Genomic DNA, 11,268 nt, shown 5'->3' with positions numbered 1-11,268 from the left:
GAATACAAAAAAAAATTAGTTAGTTGTTATAACATACGCTTCAATACATTCCGTAAAAAAAGTATCTACATAACACGTTCATACATGTTGATAAAAGAACGAGGATGTTACTCCAATTATATTTATAATACCAGAAAACAATTAAGTGTTGCTGGAGTTAAGCTTTAATGTTTAGTAACAATACAAGAAAAGAAGTAAGTATTGCTGGAGTTAAGCCTTTAACGTTTAGTAACAATACAAGAAAAGAAGTAAGTGTTGCTGGAGTTAAGCTTTAACGTTTAGTAACAATACAAGAAAAGAAGTAAGTGTTGCTGGAGTTAAGCTTTAACGTTTAGTAACAATACAAGAAAAGAAGTAAGTGTTGCTGGAGTTAAGCTTTAACGTTTAGTAACAATTACAAGAAACAATTAAGTGTTGCTGGAGTTAAGCTTTAACGTTTAGTAACAATACAAGAAAACAATTAAGTGTTGCTGGAGTTAAGCTTTAACGTTTAGTAACAATACAAGAAAAGAAGTAAGTATTGCTGGAGTTAAGCTTTTTAAGTAAAGTCGATCATGCATTTAGTCTCACGTACCTTGGCTTTTCCTAGTAGCGAGATAAACAACGACATTTATCAAGCTGACATATTCAGATGAAAAAAATTACTAGAAAATGCAGTGAACTAGAAACAACTACACGTCTTTTTGAAGGAAAATAATGAAAAAGGTTATCCACGACGTCAAATGTTACTCTTAATAGGATTCTAAGTATTTGTATTTACTAGTTTAAGTAATGTTTGCGTACAATGAGCACTAAAAACAGATAATAAAAATATTTTAGAATTAAATCTAAAAAAATATAGATAAATTTAATGTGACTACATACACACTCAACTGATTAGTAGTATTGGTTAAAAAGTTTAATATGTATAATATTTGTAATTTTATTATTTTCCATTTGTTATCATATGTTATTGTTCATGTTATTATGACAATTATTTTGCATTGTTAGCTTACTATATGGATAAAAGCTCGTTATATATTATTGGAATTACGGCCGTAAATGTCGTTAACAGCCAGGGTACCCAACTGATGAATATATGCAATTATAAATATGAACGTTATAATAAATTAGCTACATCAAGCGCTGCGTTAATTCTTAGTTTTGATTAAAATTAATGAAAATTGGCATGCAAAAGTAATTAGGGTACATGGAGGTGACCCAAGATAAACAAAAACCAGAAAAACAGTAGGGTGAAATAAATTAAGCGTGATGTTTCTGTATACCTTGTTCTTGTTTTTCTGGACCACTCTGCATTTAGTATTATATTATACTGCATATAGACACTGTTCAATATCGTTAGAGAGAAGATTTTTTATCACTTACCATTGTTATTTCGCGCTAGAGTCAAACTCACAATGCATATAAACCTTGCCGCTATGCACAAAATAAAATTATACTGCATAACATTTTAGGATTTCAGTTTCAAAATTAATTATATATCTAGTTACGATTCATTACATAACCACTTCTATTTATTGAACATGAATAGAACCGAATTGTTACTTTAACTGTTAAGTTTGTTTGTTTTTAGCGCAAAGCCACATAATAGGCTATCTGCTCTCTGTCCGCCGCGGGGAACTGAACCTCAGATTTGAACATTGTAAGTTCTTGAACTTACCGCTGACTCACCGGAAGACAACTGTTCAACTAATTAATTAACTATATTTCGTCACATTCTCTTTATGCGAACTGTAGTAGATTCACTTGGATGTAGCTCACGATGAACAAAATAATAAATAAATATGTTTTATAGGGCCAGAGTAATGGAGGGGAGGGGGAAAATTCCTCGTTTCTATTGATCGAAGTCCCCCCTCTCTCGACTAAGAAAATATTTTTTTTTAATTGATCACAAAATGGTTATCTCATTGAAACTTTGTAACTGTGTCACTATGACAACAGTGAGTTTAATCGTTTCACTTATTTGTAATTTTTCATTATCATGTTCTTACAATTTGGTTCTTCATAAATATTTTATTGGTCATTTAACAAACAAAAAATCGTTGTCATTACTTTATTATAAATATCAGGATTATTATGTTGTACATTATCAACCCATCGTTTATATTTGTGTATTGATAAAAATGCAGTAGTAATGTGTATTTTAAGTTCAGTTCTGAAGGACCCTATAAACTTTGTACCGGGCGTCGCAACGACTTAATTCAGCCCTTGATCCTTTTAAATCTCGTGTTCACCGTGATCTCGATTACTAAACTTATTGCAGTGGTTGCTTTGATAATATTATTAATAGTACCAATATATATTTTCTCATATTCTTAAGCCACAGATATAATAGACGTGAAAAAGATGAGTATTAAAGGTTTGACACGGAATTTGTTTTAACGTTCCCCAACTTGAAGTAATGAACTGCGCAAATTATAAGTCTGCAGGGATCATTGAAAACATACTTTAAGTTGGATATGAAGTGCTGAAATGTGCAGTAAGTGTAGTAATAGCTGCTTAAAATCACAGAGTTTATTTTGATTAAGTTGTTACACTCAGAAATGAACAAATGCCAGCGCAAGAAAACAAGTTCCGTGCAAAGGTAACTAACACATGTCAGGTTTTTGTGAGCTTTAGCTAGCTAGACCAATAACGTAATATTTCTGTATCAATTCACGTTGTGTGTTTGTTCGTCCGCGAACTCTTTCCATAGTTTTGGAGCTAACAGAACCAGATTTGGTTTGTTTGTTTGTAATAAAGCACAAAGCTACACAATGGGCTATCAGTGATCTGCCCACCACGGGTATCGAAACCCGGATTCTAGCGTTGCAAGTCCGCAGACATACCACTGTGCTACTGGGGGGCACCAAATTTGGAAGGCGAACTCGGTCGGGGTGGCCCAGGTAGTACCTTTATTTAAATAAGATTCATTTGCATGAGATTCAGGCCACATTTTATTAATTTAATGCACATAATGTTAGGCAACAATTTAACATACACAGGAATTAACCAAAATTAATGACAATTTATTCCTCTTTTAAACAATAAAGACTTTCACTCCTCCTTCTTTACTAAAGTGTGAAATGTCACTGAAAATGTTATGGTTTTAAATTTTTCTCCCTTAACAAACAAACATGTACTGCATACACTTATTGGGAAAAATACAACCCAAGAGCCATGAAAAGTTCATGCATTTCATCAAATAGCAAATTGGCCGCTAGTGCTATCTATTGGAGAAAATAATCTTTAATTTTTACTTATCATAAAAGTTTACAGACATAGGTCTATACAATAGAAACTTTTGAAACAATAGGGAACCCTCAATTGCCGCAACACTTGAAATTCTTTTAGGCCGGATTAGAGTAAATTTATCTACGAGACATTTTTTTTTCCTTTTTATTAATTATATTTTTGTGCGCCAGCAATACCAAGCAATACTCTCAAATTGAAATTCTTTTAGGCAGGATTAGAGTAAATTAATCTATGATATTTTGGGTGTGGTCAGATACAAAACTGTAATTACATCTCAAATGGCTCAAGAGATGACGGAGCTATGAGCTAAAAGTTTTTACTTGAAAAAAACTCAGAACCATTGTATGAGCCGCTATGCCGCGGCTAAAAATAAGGCAGTAGACACAACAAACGTTTGGTCAAGAAGGTTTCATTAATTTTATAACATAGTTTTTTCTTTTGAAAAATTCAGCTTAGTTATAGAGTTACGAAAGAAAAATGGCGACCGGACCCCACGATCTAGGAGACAATTGACTTGTATTCTCCATTCTTCTCACGTGTCGAAGTAGGGGGTGGGCTCATAAAAGCTCCCTCTCTGTGTCTTAAATGTCTTTTAAATTAGCCTTTAAACGCATATACACTACTCACGGAAACTGTTCCATTCGGAATATGGTTCTATTCATCCACTACACTTTGAAAAAACTTCCTATTAAAGACTGTTTTCTCGTAAATTCTGTTCATGGCGAGATAAAGAATAAAATTATGTTAAAATAAGACACAAACCTAATACTTTCAAATGTTAATAATTATATAAAATATACTTAAAAACAATTGTAAGACCAATGTTATGTAAATCCGGTATGGTCTAGTGGTTAGGATACCTGGCTCTCACCCAGGAGGCTCGGGTTCGATTCCCGGTACCGGAATATTTATTTTATTTGATTAAATATTTATTAATTTACATACTTTGATTTGCATTCAAGTTGAAAATTTTAATTGCAACTTATAGTCTTTCAAAAATAAAAATAGTATCGGCAACTGGCATAAGATTGTATTAGCATAATATGCTTCCCTATTCAAGTATCTTCGTTACTATATGTAAACTATCCAAAACACTCACGCAAAACTAATTTTCCAGTAAAAGTTATTATTACTTGTTTTTTTTATTATTATTCGTATCACAAATAAGCAAATTAACCATTTCTGAGTCACATGACTTTTTCATTAAATCAACTTTGCATTTCGATTGCAGTAATAAGGGAATTTATAATGACGAGAAACCCACTTGAAGTAAAAATGTATACCAGAGACGGCTGGTATGGGTATTAAAAACTTTAATTGAAATAAAGTATTTAATACTCATACCAGCCGTCTCTGTTATACAATAAGGTAATTTGTTTGTTTTTTCAACCACTTAGAGGATTGTAAGTTTCACAAAAGATAAGTTGGACGCTGTGTCATATTATTAACATTATATAAAATGAGTTTATTCTCAACTTAGCCTGAGCCGAATTACTTTTTGTGTTCTCCCCCTTACAACTTACACAGTTAACATGAAACATCCACTCACGTATACATTCGGCCATAATCTTCGACTACTATTGAACAAACAAATTACATCTCCAGTTGGTCAACACATTGGTCAAATATCAAATGCTAAAAATCAAAGAATAATTTTACTGATTGATTGATATTAATACCCAGTTGTAGTTGTGTTCTGTATTTTAGTAACTTTGGTGATTTTCAACTGATTCAAGTACACATACAAAACATTAAAAATTGTTTAGAAAAAGAATATTTTTTTCTGTTCCATTTTAGCTGTTTTTAATTTTTTAAATGTATGTGATACTTCCAGTATTTATACAGAATTAGATGGAGGAAGGTCTATTTGTGGTAATATTATTTTTGCTTTTCATCTTTTACCCTTTTTCGCTGTATTTTCATTTTGAAATTATATTAATTTATTTATTTCTCATATTCTCTAATTATTTATCCTAACAAGAGTAATCAACCTCGCTTTAAAGCTTGTTTCACTAAACTTCTCAAAAATAAAAGTCAAGACCTCTACGTTCGGGTTTCGAGCCAAATTGTTTATGACCCGATGTTCATTGAAAAAATATAGTCTCATTTCGAGATTGGAAAATAAATGATAAGCTTTAACAGAAGGAAAGATCACATTTTACAACGACAAAAGTATAATGAATAACAAATAAAATAATGCTCACTTTATTTATATTGCTTCTTCTTCTGTTTCTTCTTTTGTTTTTTGGTTGGGCATTTCGAGGCCTAAGTCGTAGTAGCTGAAACTTCCCCATCAAGAGTAAAAGTTCAAGCTAGAAAAGTCCGTAAGAAACAATGTCTAGATGTCTCTGTACACTTTATGAAAAATAATTAACACTAAATTAATTTTTTTACTACATAGATTTGTTTAAGGTTGTGAATATCTTTTTATGATAAGATGTAAAATGTTATGACGTTTTAACATATTAATTAACTCCCACGATGATTAGAGATTGATTAATATTTAATAATTATTGATGAATATTTGTGTATCAGCTTGATAATATCGAATAGTTTTGCTAAGGCACAAAACCATTTTCACAATGTTGAGTGCAGGATTATTAATTTTGGTTAAAACATTACGTATATTATTATAGTGTAATGACCAATTATTGAATTATGTCACACGTTTTGCTGCAGTTTATCAGGCTTATAGCTTTACTGATATTAAAATATAATTACGTTCTTAATGCAGACTTTGGGCCCTAAGTTTTTACAATGCTCACATTCTTTATAGCAAATAAGAATATTGAAACTCGTTATAAATGCAAATTTTGGTAATGCTTGATATGCTATCAACGAACAAGTCAATTTACTATGTTATTTATTTTCAATAAATGTGTTATGAACATAAGAACTTCGCCTTTTTTAAAGTGTAATAATGTATTAAAACGATAGATCCGTCATGTCTACTAAAGGTTTTATTAGGTTTGTCATACAACTTCTGTTGTGAATCTTCGCCCAAATGTACTTTAATATTATCAAAATAAACCTGAGTATTGCTTTCATATTATAACACTAGATGGCAGGAAATATAGCTTGGTATTTAACGGGTTTTTTATTTGTTTATGATGTAATGTTAAATTGAGCATTGTTATTCACGATGAACAATGACTGAAATGCTTTAATCTTTATACATGTTATGTCTGTGAAAAGTGTTTTTAGATTCGTCATATAGCTTCTGTTGTGAATCTTCTGTCAAATATACTTTAGTATTATCAAAATAAACCTGAATATTACTTTCAAATTATAACACTAGATGGCAGGAAAATATAGCTTAGTATTTCAAGGCCCTTTTATTTGTCTTTGGTGTAATGTTAAATTGAGTATTATTATTATTCACGATGTACAATGGCTGAAATGCTTAAACCTATATACACGGAAAATATTAGTCCGTATTTATAGCATTAAGAACTATAATATACCATCAAAATCATCAACTCATTGCTAGGTATTAATTAGTAGTTGGTGATTTTGAGAAGGAACGCTTTGGTTAGTTCATTTCAAAGTTGGCATATTTAGTTTTACTATAAGTACATAATGCCTTTCACTATTACAAATTAAAACTCCTTCTTACACTTGTCAAATAATAAACTTACTGGAAAACATAACTATAGAAATTTTTCAATTGAAATAATTATTTTTCATTTCCATTTCTGGTATTTTAATACTTTAACAAGAAATTATGACAAAGTAACTCAAAAGACAGTTTATAATACAGAGGTTGAATATGTTATGTCATGAGGCTGTCATGTCAAAAGTACACCACTACTCCTTGCTTGCTTTCTATAAGTCATCTAATGTACGAGGACAACGATTTCCCAACGCTCGTCTCAGCAGTCAGATCGCTCAGAAATACATATGTTTTTGTATAGAATAACATGAATATTCCTTTTGTTCTCCAACTTCTTCAGGTATGCAACGTACGGTTGAACAGATATCGTAGAAACAACTTATGTACTTGTGACTTATGTTGCTTTTCCAGACAGAGACTCTTGTTGATTATGTTGTGTACTGTTGCTTCTGGCAAGTGGACAGCTTCTGCCACTGACCTTTGTGTTCGTGGATTCTCACCTATTACAAGACGCTATACTTTGCTTACGACGGCTAGAATACACTTTTTTGCACGTTTTTTTTTAATGGTCCTGGTGCCCCAAGTTGATCCAAATTATTGTATTTTCCAATGCCATTAAGCACAAGGGATATACTCGTCTTTGTAATTCTAATTCCCCAGTCTGAATGGGTGAATATTTTTTGTTGGAAAGGACTGTTACAAACCCTTCCCAACAACGATCAATTTTCGGTAGCACCGCACTACCTACGAAACACCAAACAATATCAAAATGTAGTTTGTGATACATTCTGTTTCATCGCGACTTTATATCGGCTGTAGTTGTTACTTGACTTGGTGATCTGCATATTCAAAATCGTTGGAATATAACGCAGTCGACCATCTGTGTATCATTTCATGTATATATCCTATTTATATAATAGCCTTAGTACTTAGTCCATTTATCAGAAATGACAATAAATTGCTCATTACGTTGTAATAATTATCTAATGACAAGGAAAAATTCCTTAAGATAACATTGTACGAATCTATGAATGAATTTCAAAACAACAGTACAAATTCAGACTTATTCCTATTAAGATGATGTTACAAAAAGAGTAAACATGATGTGGATAACACATTAAAATAATTTTAAATTGACTAGGGTACAAATCTTGAAAAATAAATAACGTTCTATGTGATTCTTTTCTTAGTAAAAATCATACAGTATTATTTTGTATAAGTCTATACAAAATAATATACGAAGAGATTCCAAGTAAAATACCCCAATTTTAAATGTTATTATAATATGATGTAACGATCAATGACACATCTTAATTCTCAACAACATGAGCTAGAAATTTCTTATGTCAATACAAAAATAACTTTTGTGAAAGATAATTGTGTTTAAAGTGTTATTGTATCAGGTTAAATAACGTCCGACTTAGCTTCACTCTTTTACAGCCATGATAATATATGTATGTCCTGCCCCAACCCCCATGTAAAGCACTGCCATGTGGGTTTGTAATTTTGTACCACCATGAAGAAAGGGTATTCTGCAAACTTTCCAAGAATATCAGTTTCAACTTTCAGATAAGTGATTAAATATTAAAACATACGTCTTTTTTTTTAATGGTGGGTAGTGTTAACTAGTTGGATTTGACTGTCACTGTTATAACGTACCCATAAACCCAAAGCTCGGCCCCATAACTATAGAACCTCGGATTCATAGTCTAGCACACTAAAACCGGTCCGCGTTCGGTCATAAATGAATTAAATGCTGTCAAAATCATTTGCGTTTTAAACGTCCGAGCATATAATTGAAAATTGGAACGTTAGGTAAATGTCTGCACTCACTTTCAGGAAGCGTCAAATAATAATAATAATAAAATGTTACGCGAAAAAAAAAATGTGATAAAAACAAAACTTTAATTACATTTGCTTGTCCGTGTTTTATTTTATGATAACTTAACATTATCATCACAGCTCTTAACCTGGGTTTACAATTTCCATCAATTTATTTTATAGTCAATCAAGTGACGAAGCTGCAGTTCCTGTGAGAGTCGAATGATCGAAAATGAGTCTAATAGAGGGCGCATGTGAGCTGGGAAATGTCTTCGTCTGCAACTGTGGAAAAAGTAAGTAAATTCATTAAAGCCAATCCTCGCAACATTAAATTATATTTTTTTTTTGTTTTTTTTTAAAAACCTTGATTGAGACATTTTTATTATATAATTTGGTTGGTAACGTTGATTTAATATCAAATGTAAACAGTGGGTCTAAGACTAAGCAATTCGTTTGTCCCAGGTAAATCGAATATTTTTATTAATTATAAGAATTTTTATTAAGGCCTTGGAAGTAAAAATTGAGTTTTTAAACCATTATATAGTAATCTGTGAAATAGAGAAAGCACTTGGCTAGTCTGTATTGTTGTACTCCTCTTCTAGGTATTTTGTACTAAAATATCAAGTTTGTTTAAAATTTAGTAAATAATGTATGTGTATCTAAACATGTAAGGTAACATACAAATTAACGACGTGGGCAACAAATAACATTATACTAGAGAGAAGGCAACAGCACTCATCCCCAACTTTTAAGCTGCTCTAGTCTGACTAAATAGGGAGATTTGACCCACCGCCCTAAAGTGCGGATGCGTTTTTGAGACAACGATTCGAAAAACATGAACCCTCGGGCACGCTAATCTTAAGTTTACGTCCGGTCTTACATTATTTCATTATCGTGTTTGTGACTGGTGTGCTTACTATTACATATGTAATGAGATATTTAAACTAATGACAACAGCATTAAAAACATTGACATGAAAAACATATTCACTACCTTTTTACACACATTAGACTGTATACTTCGTACGTGTAGATAAACTCGTTTTTAATGTTCATCATGTTTCTGTGTGTGTTTTTACTAGGACGTAAACACTTAGATAAATATAAGCTTATCTTAGAACGTGGAGTTCGAATTGTCTAAGTTACCTATTTGGTATCAAGTTAATGTTAGAACGACTTGTTTCGAGAATAGGTAAACTTATTGTTGCAGAATAGAAAGAGAAGAATGTAAACGGTTTGATGTCGATGTGCTCGCTGCGTATCGAATCTTTCATTACACACAAAGGGTAATCGAAACGTTAATAACCATTATTCTTTAACGTCAGAGCTTTCACAAGTTTAACTCGGATTATCTATCTCACACTTCGAAAGTTCCGAGCCCGGACTTTTACAAACGACACGGCTAAACTTGAAATATCTAACTCAACAGAAAATCCTTGACAGAAAAAAAAACAGAAAGGAGAAAGAAATAACATGTTAAATTATCAGAAACTCTAAATAATTATAATTCACATAACTTATAAGCTTAAATCGAGTTTCAAGAAATATCTAATCTTTTTAACAGCTGGTTCTTGGGTTTCTGGATTATCAGTCTTCTTAGTTTTATTGAGACTAATAGACCATCCATATCATGAGACAACAGCCAGAAGAAATGGAATGTCAGTCTTTTTCTTGTTCTTCTGCAAGGAATTGTGGTATATATATATATACAATCCTGGAGGATTTATGCATACCAAGGACTTCATTAATACAACAACTAAAACTGTTTAGCATATTAATTTCAGTGGGTAAAAATGTTTCAGTGTTAGTTCTTGTTAAGTAATCTTCCTACATTATACTTGGATATGAGAATCGCTTTAACGAAAGCGGAGAGACGAACATTTCGTTTGGATGTGAAACGACATCATTAAATGGAACAGTGTCAGGCTGTGTTGAATAGATGTTATGGTATCAATAATAGTTCACTTTCTAACCAACATTATCGCACGAAAGTGTACTTATATTAATTCATAATATGACTTAAATATCGTAATAAAATAAATTTAGTTCGACTCCTATGGTTTTGTTTGGTGGCGATAAATTAGCCCACTAATTGCCTGATACCACAATTGCACCAAGTGTTATGACCTTTCATATTCATAGTTAAACAACCTTATGAGTAAAGGAAGACAACTTGTACTTAGTCTTGGATAACTTAGTTGGATAGAGCATTATCCATGTTAGCCAAAAGTCCTAGGTCCCAGTCCCGGAGTTTCTTTTCACTTATCGGCTTTCTCTCTTACAATTTTACGGTATAAACCTAAAAAGTAGCCTAAAAAATCCATCAAAATTAAATTTGGCTACCAGGACGATGACGCGTGGTCGTGTAAACGTGTGAAGGCCCTGCCATAAGGATGACAAGTGGTTATGTAATCGTGTAAAGGCCTTGCCATAAGGATGACAGGTGGTCGTGTAACCATGTAAAAGCCCTGCCAGAAGGATGACAGGTGATTGTGTAACTGTGTGAAGGCCCTAGCTAAAGATGTTCTTCGCTACACAAGAGTTACAAGATTCAAGAAGGCTGCCTATCCTTGACTTTGGTTTTAGTTCGGTGAAGCTTCA

General features: G+C 32.2%; 1 non-coding gene across 1 annotated transcript; it reads left to right on the top strand.

Moving 5' to 3' along the window:
• Positions 1-4,067: 4,067 nt before the first annotated feature.
• On the top strand, positions 4,068-4,139 carry Trnae-cuc. Its single transcript has one exon. It is a non-coding gene; the product is annotated as a tRNA-Glu (tRNA).
• The last annotated feature ends 7,129 nt before the right edge of the window (positions 4,140-11,268 follow it).

This window comes from Limulus polyphemus, unplaced genomic scaffold (assembly GCF_000517525.1).
Source record: "Limulus polyphemus unplaced genomic scaffold, Limulus_polyphemus-2.1.2 Scaffold1388, whole genome shotgun sequence".
NCBI lineage: Eukaryota > Metazoa > Arthropoda > Merostomata > Xiphosura > Limulidae > Limulus > Limulus polyphemus.
The sequence above is the reverse complement of the archived record's forward strand: the minus strand, read 5'-3'. Positions and strand labels throughout refer to the sequence as shown.